Source organism: Pimephales promelas, chromosome 20 (genome assembly GCF_988280905.1).
Source record: "Pimephales promelas chromosome 20, fPimPro1.hap1.1, whole genome shotgun sequence".
Taxonomy (NCBI): domain Eukaryota; kingdom Metazoa; phylum Chordata; class Actinopteri; order Cypriniformes; family Leuciscidae; genus Pimephales; species Pimephales promelas.
The window spans coordinates 28,410,394-28,427,863 of record NC_142788.1 but is presented as its reverse complement, the minus strand read 5'-3'; the positions used below and the strand labels follow the sequence as shown (position 1 = coordinate 28,427,863).

At 38.9% G+C, this 17,470-nt stretch overlaps 1 protein-coding gene across 1 annotated transcript in view; it reads right to left on the bottom strand.

Annotated features, from left to right (window-relative positions):
* The window catches only part of tgm1l3 (transglutaminase 1 like 3), an 89,677-nt gene that overhangs the window by 62,740 nt on the left and 9,467 nt on the right, over nt 1-17,470 (bottom strand). Inside the window, exons 4-5 of the mRNA XM_089124686.1 lie at nt 16,952-17,076; nt 10,328-10,362 (exon numbers count right to left, since the gene is read on the bottom strand). The gene's annotated coding sequence lies outside the window, so the exon portion shown is untranslated. The remainder of the gene's footprint in view (nt 1-10,327; nt 10,363-16,951; nt 17,077-17,470) is intronic.

Below are 17,470 nucleotides of genomic sequence, written 5' to 3'. Positions count from 1 at the left end.
GAGAAGAAGGTCCGGACAGCGCTTATGAAGTCATTGGCTCTGGACTGAAAAAGCCCAGGAGAAAAAGGGGCTCATGGTTTGGATGGTTCACTGTACAACATTATGTGGGTAAACACTAAGTTGTGGCAAAAAAACAAAAAAACATATTTCTCTTTTGATTACTATTCCATGTTAAATCAAAAAAGGTCATTAAATCGCAGAAAATTATAGCATTTCATCAAACCTTTAGAGATGCAGAAGAGCATCTCTGAACACACAACACACCAAACCTTGAAGCAGAAGATCATCTCTGAACACACAACACACCAAACCTTGAAGCAGAAGATCATCTCTGAACACACAACACACCAAACCTTGAAGCAGAAGACCATCTCTGAACACACAACACACCAAACCTTGAAGCAGAAGACCATCTCTGAACACACGACACACCAAACCTTGAAGCAGAAGACCATCTCTGAACACACAACACACCAAACCTTGAAGCAGAAGATCATCTCTGAACACACAACACACCAAACCTTGAAGCAGAAGATCATCTCTGAACACACAACACACCAAACCTTGAAGCAGAAGATCATCTCTGAACACACGACACACCAAACCTTGAAGCAGAAGACCATCTCTGAACACACAACACACCAAACCTTGAAGCAGAAGACCATCTCTGAACACACAACACACCAAACCTTGAAGCAGAAGACCATCTCTGAACACACAACACACCAAACCTTGAAGCAGAAGATCATCTCTGAACACACAACACACCAAACCTTGAAGCAGAAGAGCATCTCTGAACACACAACACACCAAACCTTAAAGCAGAAGAGCATCTCTGAACACACGACACACCAAACCTTGAAACAGAAGAGCATCTCTGAACACACAACACACCAAACCTTGAAGCAGAAGACCATCTCTGAACACACAACACACCAAACCTTGAAGCAGAAGAGCATCTCTGAACACACAACACACCAAACCTTGAAGCAGAAGATCATCTCTGAACACACAACACACCAAACCTTGAAGCAGAAGAGCATCTCTGAACACACAACACACCAAACCTTGAAGCAGAAGATCATCTCTGAACACACAACACACCAAACCTTGAAGCAGAAGAGCATCTCTGAACACACAACACACCAAACCTTGAAACAGAAGAGCATCTCTGAACACACAACACACCAAACCTTGAAGCAGAAGAGCATCTCTGAACACACAACACACCAAACCTTGAAGCAGAAGAGCATCTCTGAACATACAACACACCAAACCTTGAAACAGAAGAGCATCTCTGAACACACAACACACCAAACCTTGAAGCAGAAGAGCATCTCTGAACACACAACACACCAAACCTTGAAGCAGAAGAGCATCTCTGAACACACGACACACCAAACCTTAAAGCAGAAGATCATCTCTGAACACACAACACACCAAACCTTGAAGCAGAAGATCATCTCTGAACACACAACACACCAAACCTTGAAGCAGAAGAGCATCTCTGAACACACAACACACCAAACCTTGAAGCAGAAGAGCATCTCTGAACACACGACACACCAAACCTTAAAGCAGAAGATCATCTCTGAACACACAACACACCAAACCTTGAAGCAGAAGATCATCTCTGAACACACAACACACCAAACCTTGAAGCAGAAGATCATCTCTGAACACACAACACACCAAACCTTGAAGCAGAAGATCATCTCTGAACACACAACACACCAAACCTTGAAGCAGAAGAGCATCTCTGAACACACAACACACCAAACCTTGAAGCAGAAGATCATCTCTGAACACACAACACACCAAACCTTGAAGCAGAAGACCATCTCTGAACACACAACACACCAAACCTTGAAGCAGAAGATCATCTCTGAACACACAACACACCAAACCTTGAAGCAGAAGATCATCTCTGAACACACGACACACCAAACCTTGAAGCAGAAGACCATCTCTGAACACACAACACACCAAACCTTGAAGCAGAAGATCATCTCTGAACACACAACACACCAAACCTTGAAGCAGAAGATCATCTCTGAACACACAACACACCAAACCTTGAAGCAGAAGATCATCTCTGAACACACAACACACCAAACCTTGAAGCAGAAGATCATCTCTGAACACACAACACACCAAACCTTGAAGCAGAAGATCATCTCTGAACACACAACACACCAAACCTTGAAGCAGAAGAGCATCTCTGAACACACAACACACCAAACCTTGAAGCAGAAGATCATCTCTGAACACACGACACACCAAACCTTGAAGCAGAAGACCATCTCTGAACACACAACACACCAAACCTTGAAGCAGAAGACCATCTCTGAACACACAACACACCAAACCTTGAAGCAGAAGATCATCTCTGAACACACAACACACCAAACCTTGAAGCAGAAGATCATCTCTGAACACACAACACACCAAACCTTAAAGCAGAAGAGCATCTCTGAACACACGACACACCAAACCTTGAAACAGAAGAGCATCTCTGAACACACAACACCCTCAAACCTTGAAGCAGAAGAGCATCTCTGAACACACAACACACCAAACCTTGAAGCAGAAGATCATCTCTGAACACACAACACACCAAACCTTGAAGCAGAAGATCATCTCTGAACACACAACACACCAAACCTTGAAGCAGAAGAGCATCTCTGAACACACAACACACCAAACCTTGAAGCAGAAGATCATCTCTGAACACACAACACACCAAACCTTGAAGCAGAAGACCATCTCTGAACACACAACACACCAAACCTTGAAGCAGAAGACCATCTCTGAACACACAACACACCAAACCTTGAAGCAGAAGATCATCTCTGAACACACAACACACCAAACCTTGAAGCAGAAGATCATCTCTGAACACACAACACACCAAACCTTAAAGCAGAAGAGCATCTCTGAACACACGACACACCAAACCTTGAAACAGAAGAGCATCTCTGAACACACAACACACCAAACCTTAAAGCAGAAGAGCATCTCTGAACACACAACACACCAAACCTTGAAGCAGAAGAGCATCTCTGAACATACAACACACCAAACCTTGAAACAGAAGAGCATCTCTGAACACACAACACACCAAACCTTGAAGCAGAAGAGCATCTCTGAACACACAACACACCAAACCTTGAAGCAGAAGAGCATCTCTGAACACACAACACACCAAACCTTGAAGCAGAAGAGCATCTCTGAACACACGACACACCAAACCTTAAAGCAGAAGATCATCTCTGAACACACGACACACCAAACCTTGAAGCAGAAGAGCATCTCTGAACACACAACACACCAAACCTTGAAGCAGAAGAGCATCTCTGAACACACAACACACCAAACCTTGAAGCAGAAGAGCATCTCTGAACACACAACACACCAAACCTTGAAGCAGAAGAGCATCTCTGAACACACGACACACCAAACCTTGAAGCAGAAGAGCATCTCTGAACACACAAAACACACCAAACCTTGAAGCAGAAGAGCATCTCTGAACACACGACACACCAAACCTTGAAGCAGAAGAGCATCTCTGAACACACGACACACCAAACCTTAAAGCAGAAGATCATCTCTGAACACACGACACACCAAACCTTGAAGCAGAAGATCATCTCTGAACACACAACACACCAAACCTTGAAGCAGAAGAGCATCTCTGAACACACAACACACCAAACCTTGAAGCAGAAGAGCATCTCTGAACACACAACACACCAAACCTTGAAGCAGAAGAGCATCTCTGAACACACAACACACCAAACCTTGAAGCAGAAGATCATCTCTGAACACACAACACACCAAACCTTAAAGCAGAAGAGCATCTCTGAACACACGACACACCAAACCTTGAAACAGAAGAGCATCTCTGAACACACAACACACCAAACCTTAAAGCAGAAGAGCATCTCTGAACACACAACACACCAAACCTTGAAGCAGAAGAGCATCTCTGAACATACAACACACCAAACCTTGAAACAGAAGAGCATCTCTGAACACACAACACACCAAACCTTGAAGCAGAAGAGCATCTCTGAACACACAACACACCAAACCTTGAAGCAGAAGAGCATCTCTGAACACACAACACACCAAACCTTGAAGCAGAAGAGCATCTCTGAACACACGACACACCAAACCTTAAAGCAGAAGATCATCTCTGAACACACGACACACCAAACCTTGAAGCAGAAGAGCATCTCTGAACACACAACACACCAAACCTTGAAGCAGAAGAGCATCTCTGAACACACAACACACCAAACCTTGAAGCAGAAGAGCATCTCTGAACACACAACACACCAAACCTTGAAGCAGAAGAGCATCTCTGAACACACAACACACCAAACCTTGAAGCAGAAGAGCATCTCTGAACACACGACACACCAAACCTTGAAGCAGAAGAGCATCTCTGAACACACAAAACACACCAAACCTTGAAGCAGAAGAGCATCTCTGAACACACGACACACCAAACCTTGAAGCAGAAGAGCATCTCTGAACACACGACACACCAAACCTTAAAGCAGAAGATCATCTCTGAACACACAACACACCAAACCTTGAAGCAGAAGAGCATCTCTGAACACACAACACACCAAACCTTGAAGCAGAAGAGCATCTCTGAACACACAACACACCAAACCTTGAAGCAGAAGAGCATCTCTGAACACACGACACACCAAACCTTGAAGCAGAAGAGCATCTCTGAACACACAAAACACACCAAACCTTGAAGCAGAAGAGCATCTCTGAACACACGACACACCAAACCTTGAAGCACAAGAGCATCTCTGAACACACAACACACCAAACCTTGAAGCAGAAGAGCATCTCTGAACACACGACACACCAAACCTTGAAGCAGAAGATCATCTCTGAACACACGACACACCAAACCTTGAAGCACAAGAGCATCTCTGAACACACAACACACCAAACCTTGAAGCAGAAGAGCATCTCTGAACACACGACACACCAAACCTTGAAGCAGAAGATCATCTCTGAACACACAACACACCAAACCTTGAAGCACAAGATCATCTCTGAACACACAACACACCAAACCTTGAAGCAGAAGAGCATCTCTGAACACACGACACACCAAACCTTGAAGCAGAAGATCATCTCTGAACACACGACACACCAAACCTTGAAGCACAAGAGCATCTCTGAACACACGACACACCAAACCTTGAAGCAGAAGATCATCTCTGAACACACAACACACCAAACCTTGAAGCACAAGATCATCTCTGAACACACAACACACCAAACCTTGAAGCAGAAGAGCATCTCTGAACACACGACACACCAAACCTTGAAGCAGAAGATCATCTCTGAACACACGACACACCAAACCTTGAAGCACAAGAGCATCTCTGAACACACAACACACCAAACCTTGAAGCAGAAGAGCATCTCTGAACACACGACACACCAAACCTTGAAGCAGAAGATCATCTCTGAACACACAACACACCAAACCTTGAAGCACAAGATCATCTCTGAACACACAACACACCAAACCTTGAAGCAGAAGAGCATCTCTGAACACACGACACACCAAACCTTAAAGCAGAAGAGCATCTCTGAACACACGACACACCAAACCTTGAAGCAGAAGATCATCTCTGAACACACGACACACCAAACCTTGAAGCAGAAGAGCATCTCTGAACACACGACACACCAAACCTTAAAGCAGAAGATCATCTCTGAACACACGACACACCAAACCTTGAAGCAGAAGAGCATCTCTGAACACACAACACACCAAACCTTGAAGCAGAAGAGCATCTCTGAACACACAACACACCAAACCTTGAAGCAGAAGAGCATCTCTGAACACACGACACACCAAACCTTGAAGCAGAAGAGCATCTCTGAACACACGACACACCAAACCTTGAAGCAGAAGATCATCTCTGAACACACAAAACACACCAAACCTTGAAGCAGAAGAGCATCTCTGAACACACAAAACACACCAAACCTTGAAGCAGAAGAGCATCTCTGAACACACGACACACCAAACCTTGAAGCACAAGAGCATCTCTGAACACACGACACACCAAACCTTGAAGCAGAAGATCATCTCTGAACACACGACACACCAAACCTTGAAGCAGAAGAGCATCTCTGAACACACAAAACACACCAAACCTTGAAGCAGAAGAGCATCTCTGAACACACAAAACACACCAAACTTTGAAGCAGAAGAGCATCTCTGAACACACGACACACCAAACCTTGAAGCAGAAGATCATCTCTGAACACACGACACACCAAACCTTGAAGCAGAAGAGCATCTCTGAACACACGACACACCAAACCTTGAAGCACAAGAGCATCTCTGAACACACAACACACCAAACCTTGAAGCAGAAGAGCATCTCTGAACACACGACACACCAAACCTTGAAGCAGAAGATCATCTCTGAACACACAACACACCAAACCTTGAAGCACAAGATCATCTCTGAACACACAACACACCAAACCTTGAAGCAGAAGAGCATCTCTGAACACACGACACACCAAACCTTGAAGCAGAAGATCATCTCTGAACATACAACACACCAAACCTTGAAGCAGAAGAGCATCTCTGAACACACGACACACCAAACCTTGAAGCAGAAGATCATCTCTGAACATACAACACACCAAACCTTGAAGCAGAAGAGCATCTCTGAACACACGACACACCAAACCTTGAAGCAGAAGATCATCTCTGAACACACAACACACCAAACCTTGAAGCAGAAGAGCATCTCTGAACACACGACACACCAAACCTTGAAACAGAAGAGCATCTCTGAACACACAACACACCAAACCTTGAAGCAGAAGAGCATCTCTGAACACACAACACACCAAACCTTGAAGCAGAAGATCATCTCTGAACACACGACACACCAAACCTTTAAGCACAAGAGCATCTCTGAACACACAACACACCAACTGTGAACAACAATTAAACTAAGGTAATTCACTAATTCATTTATCTATGTGATAATATAGAATCAAGAATTTTCTCGAAAACAAGGCCAGAAAGAGATGCTAGAAGAAAGGCAAAAATAATATTTCCATCTATTTATCACATATATGCATGCACAAACAGACTCGAAATCCTGTCTGGCATCACATTATTTGTGTTTTCATGTCTCACCATATCATTTTATTCAGCATGTGATTCAATTGGCCATATATGGAAGATATATATACACTCTAATATATATATATTTATATATATATATATATATATATATATACATATGTATATATATATATAAACACATACATATATATATATATATATATATATATATATATATATATATATATATATATATATGTATGTATATTTATATATATACACTCTTAGAAGAAATGGTTCTATTTAGAACCAGAAATGGTTCCATCCCCCGCTATATGGAACTCCAAAATGGTTCTATATAGAATTATTTTTTTTTGGTAAAAGGTTCTATTGGCCAAGTATGGAGCAGGGTTCTATATAGAACCCAGAGGAACCCTTTTTTAAGTGAGTATAGAACCTTTTAGGGGTTCCAAATACATAGCGCTGATAGAACCTTTTAAGCTTCTATATAGAACTTTTTCTTCTAAGAGTGTACAGTCTAACAGGAAGTGTTCGTGTCCTATATTTGTACTATGAAAACCCAGAATCAAATCATGTAGAAACTACACACACACACACTCAAACAGGGCACTTTGCACTTACAATGCATATTAAGCCTTTTGTCTTTCTGTCAATATTCTCTAAAAAAATATTTCTCCTACATGACAAGTCTTAATCGTGGTTGACTTTGTGACGGGCCTACTATCTTCACTCACTTTTTGTCATATACACATTTTATTTGCAGTAATATTTATGTTGTGTGCTCCATCTGATCTCCATATCACATTATGAGAAGAATCTGTTTATAATTCAGCTCATATGACAGACCAAACACTCCTCACAAAATGAGTTTTTCTGTTTTATTTCCAGTCCAGCATCGGAATATTGAGGCCATAGATATTGTTTAGCATGGCTTTTTACTCGGTGGCTGTAAGAAATATGTATTTTTCCTGCCGTTTTGGCTGAAGCGCTGCTTGCACAGGCTCTGACTTGGTGGAAAATGTGCCACAAATCACAAAAAGGGCCGAATCCTTTAATTCCTGTAGCTTCTATATATCCTTAATAACTATAATGAGCGTAAGAAATGGAGTAATTATGATGTATTTTAATGCAGATGAAAGTCGTCTTTATGGTCATAAGTTCCTTCAGTTGTACGACAGTATAAAAGTAATGAGCAACTAACAGCTTCTAATTCATTTTCGGAAACGTTGCTCGCTTCATTTATCCGGAATAATGTAAGCGAGGTCATAAACACATGAAGTTATCTAAATGGACATAGTAACTGCCCCTGTAATGGATTTGTTGGCTTGTGTCATACGGAAGAATAATCTCTCAGGACACAGGGTGCGTCTCAATCCTGCAAAATCCAGTGAGCATCAATGCTCACTATGGGTGCGTCTCAAACGCTCACTAGTTCAGTACTCAGGACACTGATGAGGGGGTCGGCTATTAAGATCACTCGACACGTCACTCGACAAAGTCCGAGTTTTTTTCCACTTTTCCTTTCTCCGCCTTCCTGCGCCGCTGCCCCATCATCAGAAGCACCTGTTGGCTTGGCACTGATGTGACCCGCACTGACGTGGACGCTGGCCCTGGATGTGAGGGGAGGTATGGGCGAGTGCACAGGGTTACTGGTGCAGGGCTCTCTGAAGGTTTAGCTCTAACACAGAATGACGGAGTTCAGCCGATTAGAGCAGAGCTGATTACCTGACCCGTCCGTCAGAACACACGACTCCGCCCCCTAATGAGACACCAAACTAATGAGACATCAGAAACCTCCAAGGGGGGGGGGGGAGATTGGGAAAATCCAAATGAAAAATTTAAATTTAAATTTTTTTTGAAGATTGAAAAAAATGTAAGATTTTTTTATCCGGGTTTGTAGGGCAGTCCAATTGGACTGTGGATTTAGTGATTATATATGAATATGACTGTATATTATGATATGATAGCAATAAGTAAATATGAATATCATTATTATTAAACGAAATAAGAGATATTACTTCTGTAATATTTAGTTGCGAAAAAAATAAAAAAAATAGTACGCCTGTATAAGAATTTTTTTTTTAACACAAGAACTGTAATATTTTAATTTGTGACGGTCTTAACTTCTTTATTTTCATTAAGCCCAATTTGGCCAATTTGTTTTTAATTATATATCAATAATAATATTAATAATTGGTTCTTGTTTTAACACCATACCAACTTCTTTGGCAATTTTCATAAGTTAAAATACTATAAAAAAGCAAATAAAAAACAACAACAAAGTTTTATGCAATTTCCAAACAGAACCTTAAATAAATATGACTATTGTATTATTTACAATTTCCAAACAGAACCTTAAATAAATATGACTATTGTATTTCACTGTAAAATAAAAAATAGTATTACAATATTAATAACTATTATTAATATTTTATTTTACCAAACAACTGTTAAAAAACCCCATTCCAATACATATTTAAATTATTTTATATTTAATATTTTCTAATACTTAATTGCTATATGTTAAACCATATAAAACACAATTTGATCAAAAGTGTTATTATTTAATAATAATGAAAATATTTTATTATAAATATATATATTTATAATAAATATATTTTAGAGTTTTTTTTTTTTTGGAGGGTATTACTGAATATATATATATATATATATATATATATATATATATATATATATATATATATATATATATATATATATATATATATATTTTACTGATTTCTTAAGTTGTCAAATTGATATATTCCATGTCACTTTTGTCTTTATTCTTATTTATTTATGTTTATTTTATGTTTTTTGTGGTTATGTTTATTATGGTTCCCATGAGTGTAAAACAAATTCCCCTTTGGGGCAATAAAGGTTTCATTCATTCATTCATTCATATATTAAACAAAATAAGAAATAATACTTTTTCACTTTAAAAATTAGTATAATAATAATAATTGTATATAGCTGATCAACTTTTAGACTAAACCCTTTAACACACACACAACAAAGCCTTGCAGCTTGCAGGTGGAAGTGTCAGAATTTCTCAATAAGCCTAAGAAGATATGATCCCTGAAGACAATAAAGAGCAGAGGAGGATTGTGGGAGTTTTCTGGGTGTTATAAGTGAAGTGTGGTGTGGAAGTAAGAAAGGGCACCATACCAGTCACCTCGGCCTGCGTCTCCACGTGGCAAGCTCTACAAAAAGAAAAAATAAATAATTGTCAGCCAGTTTTGTTTGTGTAAAACCTGCAAACCAACAAAAGCTTCTCGGGTGTTTTTCTGGACTTTTTGATGGTTTGGTCAGTTATCCAGGGAGACAAGCTAAAACCGGCAGACCACATTAGACTGGTTTAATCTGGTCTTTTCTGCCTGTGCGTGATTGTTGCAAAATTGTACAACCATCTGAGCTCAATGCACCAGTGTTTTTCGTAACTGTAACCATACGAGAAACTCACAGACTTTTCCCGAAAAAGACCCTGCAGCCATGACAGTCCTCAAGGCTCAATAGCAGGAAACTTTCCCAACAAAACATCACTCTCTGGGCGAAGGATTCTGGCAGGTCTGCTTGGCTCCAGTCTTACCCTGAAAGTCTGCTTGCCGTTGGAGTCCGTTATGGGAAAAAGGACACACCGGAAAAACGCCAGAACCCTGTTTCATCCAGAGCTTTTACACACACAATGCAGAATTAATTTTACTGTTTTACAAAACTCGGTTTGAGAGCGGGCCGGCTACCACACACATACAACATCACGTCCAGAACACAATAATAAATGTATTACAAGCAACCATAAACTACTTTTTATGAGGTGTACTTTACATAAAGTTCTTTTCGGTTCTGTTTTTACCAAGCATTACAGTAGACTGGTGCCAAAAAGACACTGCTTCCAGTATGTGTATAGTTCAAAATCGCAATGCAACATAGGGCTGGGCGATAAAACAATAACGATAATTATCGCGATATAATTTTCCTCGATAAAACGATATCAAGAGGTCGATAATTGTTCGATAATGTTTATGCGTCAAAAGCGGAACGAAACTCATTTAACCGCGCGCGCCACACGGAGCATTTATCCGCTCGGGTCAAAGTCCAAATGGCAGCGCACTGAGTGCAGCGCGAGCTCACGCAGACGCGCCTCTGATCGTTTTGCTCACGAGATCCAGTGAGAAGCACTTGAGTTCAGCGAAGAACACAAAATGTCAAGTTTAAACCAGTTTAAAGGCAGATGAAACACCGCTGACAAAAAGGAGAAACTGAATTGATACTGAATCCATTTAGCTTCCCATGGATTTACTGTAGGGTTAGCCTGGTAATATTAACTGCACCATGAAATGTGGAATATACATATTGTATAATATTATTAATGTAGACAATGTATTATGACTAATGGAATATAAGTACAGTATTTAATAATGTATTTAACTGTTAGGCTATTGTTTTTCATACAAAAAATACAGAAACCATAAAGTTATGCCATTATAGTGAGGAGCTAAGGCTATAACTGGTTTTATCTGTGGTTATCATGATCTAAAAATGCACGATACTGGATGACCAATGGTTAATTTGAATACAACTCAAACAGTCAGAATATTACTTTTTACCACATAAAAATATGGTTGTTGCATAGGAAAAAAAACAACAACAAAAAAACAGATGTTACTGTTTTTGTTAATGAACATACATTTAAAGAGTAGTTTAAAAACACAATTAACACTCTGGTTTATACAACTTTCACTTAGTTACAAAAATCTGCCTTTAAACTTAAAAAAATAAATATTTGACATATATCGTGATAATTATCGATATCGACTGATACAAAAAAAATTATCGTGATAATTTTTTTGGGCCATATCGCCCATCTTTAAAAACTGGATGCAGCCTTGAAGTGAGCTTTAGAGAGGGCAAGATTATCAGTGAATGTCAAATAACAGGGAACGTTCTTTGGATAACACACTTTCATTCGCATGAGAAAACACACCTAAAAATCACAACAACAGACCAGGTGCATTAAAATGCATTACGCTTATAACCGATCGGCGATCGTCAAAACCCCTCTTGACAGCTTATTTTGACAGAAGTGGATTCACGGGAGGATCAGAGAAGGCTGAGGTATGATTTACTGGTTCATACGGTGTGGAGCCGGAGGGGTCGCATCAGTCCACAACAACGTGAGCCCGACTCTCCGTCGGCCTCGGGACGCATTAGACTGATTAGCTCGACGGTTGATAAACTGGGCCGTGATTGAACGATAACTCGGGACGTGCGGGATGGGGCTGCTTATTCCTTGCTGGATCACTTTACACGAAACAAAAAGGTCAACACGCCTCCTCTAGATTATGCCGCCTCGTCTGTCCACACGGCAACGACTTTTACAGCCAGGTCTTATTTTCATGAATACAATAATTCGTTTCTGAGAATGCGTTACGAAGGCGAGGGCGAAGTTGCGCCAGACAACATGTGACCGCCACATTACTGGGAAGAACAACATATTCAGATCATAGAGGGAAAGACAGACTCTCCGTTTAGCCTATGGCAAGCCGTTGTTTTACTTTTATACATTTCCAGGATATGAATTCTTGATATCAACACTTGTATTTTCACTATAGTCGCCATAGGCTGGCATTCAAAACCAATTGTTGATTTCAAGAATTGATTTCTTACTAGTTGAAATTCCAATTTCACATATCAGAAATACAATTATTACTTGTAAAAACCTTTATTTTTGATATCAAGAATTCAATTGTTAGTTGAAATGTCTATTCTTGATATCCACAATTTAATTGCTACTAGTAACAATGTTCATTTTTGATATCAATAATTCAATCTTCACTAGTGACAATGTTAATTTCTGATATGAATGTGATCGGTACTAGTAAGAAAGCCATTTTAGATATCTGAAATAATATTGATATAAGAAATACATTTTCAGATATCAAAAATGATCATTTTTACTAGTACCAATTGAATTGTTAATATCAAGAATACATTTCAACTGGTGTCAATGTAATTATTGATATCAAAAATTATATTTCTACTAGTAAAAAATCAATATCAACAATTTATTTTGAATGGCAGCCTAGGGTGAAATTTAAATACAGTTACAGATATCAGCAATTAAATTGTTGATATCATGAATTGAATTGTTGATATCAACAATTACATTTTTTTGATATCAAGAATTCATATCCTGGAAATGAATAAAAGCTAAAACAGCTTGCCATACTTCATTAGCCTAAGAAGGATTCTATTCAGGTGAATTAAATTAATGATTAGTCTACTTTCTTTTTGTATTAGGTTATTTTATTTGCATTATTTAGTTAATTTACTTGAACTTAAAAAATTACTTGAGTGCTGCATTTGGAATATTACTTATTTTAACAGGTTTATCGTTACTTTCAATGACTAATACTAACTTCACTGTATTATTTTGTATATACTTCACTGTATTATTATTATTAGTTTGTTTTATTTGACTTTTTTTAATCATTTTTTTTACACCATAGATATTTCCCCTTTTCTGTTCCATTATTTATGTATTAATTACTGTACTTGTTTACTGCATTTTTTTGGGACTATTGGTCATTTTAACATATCCCTGGTCTTTAATGATTATTTTCTTGGTGCGTTAGGTTATTTTATCTTGTATTATTTTGTTTGTTTTCATGCATTTGTACTGTCGTTATTTTACTGTATTTTCTAATTGTACACTTACACACATTCTTTCTTATTTCTCATTTATTTTTCAAAATATTTACTTTTTAATAATACTGTATTCAGACTATTGCTTATATATTTCATTTTATTCTGCACCCTTTGTCAGTGCATGCAGCCTGTCTCTCATTGTCAAGACTTTGACAATACAAATGTAATTTTTTTAATGTTTTCTTGTCAACTGCAATTGAAACTAAGATTACAGAGATAAAGAAAAAGAGGAAAGAGAGTGAGAGACTGGATAAATAGAGTGTCTCTCGTCCACACTGGCGTGTTTCAGCCTGTGTCTGAGGGTGTGTCCTTTTCCGAGTTCATTTAAGGACTCGAGTGCTTTTGCTGCATGTGTTCAACAGCAGTTGCACCCTTATTCTGATCCATGTTCAGCACAATCACTTCCTTACACACACTAATGTGCTTTTACAACCGCTAAAAACCTCTGGAAAAAAAGAGCCCTCGTTCCAGCTGAAATAACAATGAGCTGGAAGCAACAACGTCTTTGCCCAATCAGATCGGGATAATGCATGCATCACTAGGCCTATATTAGATTATTTTCATCTACACATGCATATAAATATATAATAATGCAGAAAAACAGTTTTCTGGTGGCTAGAAACGTATCCGGTGTCTATAGCTCTACATCACCAGACTGTTCTCTTCTCTCTCACAATGAATCTCATTATCGCTCTCACGCTCTGTCTGTGTTTCTTTCCTTCCCTCGTGCCGTCCAGGGGTTCTTTCAGTCCCCACGTGTCAGACCAGCAGCCGTTGAATAAAAGCTGGAGGAGGACACAAACAGAGCCGCTTCTTTAATGGAGCGCACATACTAAACACATCGACATGGCTTTCGGGAGACTCGTCATCACCTCTGCACGGCCCTCTCTTCTCCATCTCACTTAAAAACAACACGCACTCCCACGGGCTGAAATGCGAGACTCCTTCGGTTTGTTTGGATGATCTCGGGTAAGCTTTATAAAATGGAGAGTGAAAAGCCCTAAGCGACACAAAATGAAATCAGTTTGTGAATGAGAACCAGACAGCAGACAAACGGACTCGCATTCACATCCATGTCTGGATGAACTTACAAAATGTGAACTTTTCGCATGTAACAGTGTCTTCAAAATAACCCACGGGTGAACTTTTCTGTGTGCATGTGGAGGAAATTTGCTTTTAATATGTTTCCATGACTTATTGAGATAATTATCAGGATACTGAACTTTTTAAACAATTGTTTAAAAAGGGTCAAACATTTGGAATAATTAAGTGAGCATTTATATGATCAAAATACAGCAAAAACAGTAATATTATTACAATTTAAAATAAAAAATAACTGTTTTCTATTTGGATATATTTTAAAATTGTATTTATTACTGAATTTTCAGCATCATTACTCCAGTCTTGAGTGTCACATGATCCTTCAGAAATCACTCTAATATGATGATTTGGTGACCGAGAAACAGTTCTGTTGCTTTAATTGAAATGTAACTTTACATGTAACAGGATTTGTGTTGTTTGTGTCCTTCCATAGCTATGCATGAATTTATGATCCGGAAAGCATTTCTGTCCTGATGTAAGTGAGCAACAGTTGTAGATGACTCAGAAAACACAGAATGTCTCCTGGAAATGCTCAAGCAAATCTCAACAGACACATAAAGTGAGACACAGCTTTGACTTTAACTACAACAACAAGTGAATGAATCAAGAAAGAAAGAAAGATATTTGATGTATTTGAAAGTCTCTTATTCCCACCAAGGCTGCATTTATATGCTCAGAAATACAGTAAAAACAGTAATAAAGCTAAAATATTATTACAATTTAAAATAACCAAAAAATGCGATCAAAGCTGAATTTTCAGCATCATTACTCCAGCGACTCCAGGGATAAATGACTCTTGTGCCCGACGCAAGTTTAAAAGGGGTTGGTCTGAAATAGCTTCATTATTCATAGGTGTGGTTTGGGCGTAACGTATAGACTGTAAAAAAATATGGACAAAGCGTCTGTGACGTCACCCATAGACTCTCTGAAGAACGGGTTTGAAGCTGTTTATGGGGGGTATGGGCGGCGCCATACTGGAAAAAGTTTCAGAATGGATGGAATGAAGTGTTGTGTCAGATCATGGCCGAGACGTCAAATTCACTCGGCGCAGCCCGTTATCAGCTGTCAATCAAAGTTAACCGCCCTTATTTGTCATATGTTTTATATCTAAATATGATCTAAACTTACGAGTTAGAAAAAAATTCACCCCCCTCACAGTTGTCAGGCACGCGGAACATATTGAAGATTACAATAAAAGTCCATGGGACCAAATTGTAAACATATGAATTTATGCTGTGAAAACGGACATTATAACATGACGTCTGTGGATATTTGCTCCCTTTTGGGACCGCCCTCTAGCGGATTTGAGATGTATTGCAGTTTATCGCACTTCCGGGTAGGCTTCATCTTTCAGATTAGAATGTTGCCGCTTGGCGTAACGTGAAATAAACCAATCAGAGCGTCATCCAACATATTCTTTAAGAGCAGGTGCGCATGTTGCATGGCGGATTGTTATAATTATGGCCAATTTACCAGGTGATTTTGCAGTCTTTTTTGTTTTTTTATATTTATGTGGAGTGTGCTGGAGGCAGGAGGTTTTTTGGTGTTATCAGACTCATGTCGAGACTCATGTCTCTCATAAAGGAGAGGGGCTCGGGAGCGCACATGCACGTCACATACGATGGATTTCACAGAAAATCCGACCCGGAGACTTCACATAGAAATAGGAATACTGGCCTTCAGAGGTTGTAGCAAAACCCGGCGAGTGGATAATTGTAATGTGTGATTACAACCCCTTCACACACAGCCAATAAAAAAAAAAAGATTCATTTCATTTTAGAAGAAAAGTTACACATAGCACCTTTAAAAGTAAATTTTTACTTAAAAAATGTAATGCATACTTAATATATAAAAGTCCTTTCAAACTACCCCAAACTTTTGTACTATAAACTGTAATGTACAAAAAGAGAAACGCAAGTAAGTGAGGAAGAATTGTGTTGTGAAAGAAAGAAGAGATGCATCTATGCAGGAAAGAAAGCAAACCTGTAGTGTGTGTTGTGTTGTCCAGTCCAGTTGTTCAGCGGTCAGTGACACAGGTGAGATGATGTGAACTCTCTTACACTGCACATCTGCTCCAGCTGTGAGTGATCCCGCTGTTAACTGAACACCTGTGAGTCACAGAAACACACGGAGTCATGCGATTAGCCCTGAACGCTCATCTGAGACCTCAACTAACTTTAGTCAACATCTCTTTCTTGAGCCATTATGTAAACAAACAGTAAAAAAAAGGACTATTAATGCAAAACATGCATTTAAAATTAAACATGCAAGATGATGAGGTCATGAGCCTATACTAAAACATTTGTTTTGTTTGTTATTGTTGTTGCTAAAACCACAAACCAGCCTTCAGCTCGTCTCCCAGCCTAAAACCAGACCAGCTAATACCATACCAATCACATATATTCATACAAATTCATTATTCAGCTCATTAGGTTGTGTAAAAACACATGATTTTTAGACTATCATGTGGTTAAAACTTAGATGATATTAAAATATGATCAG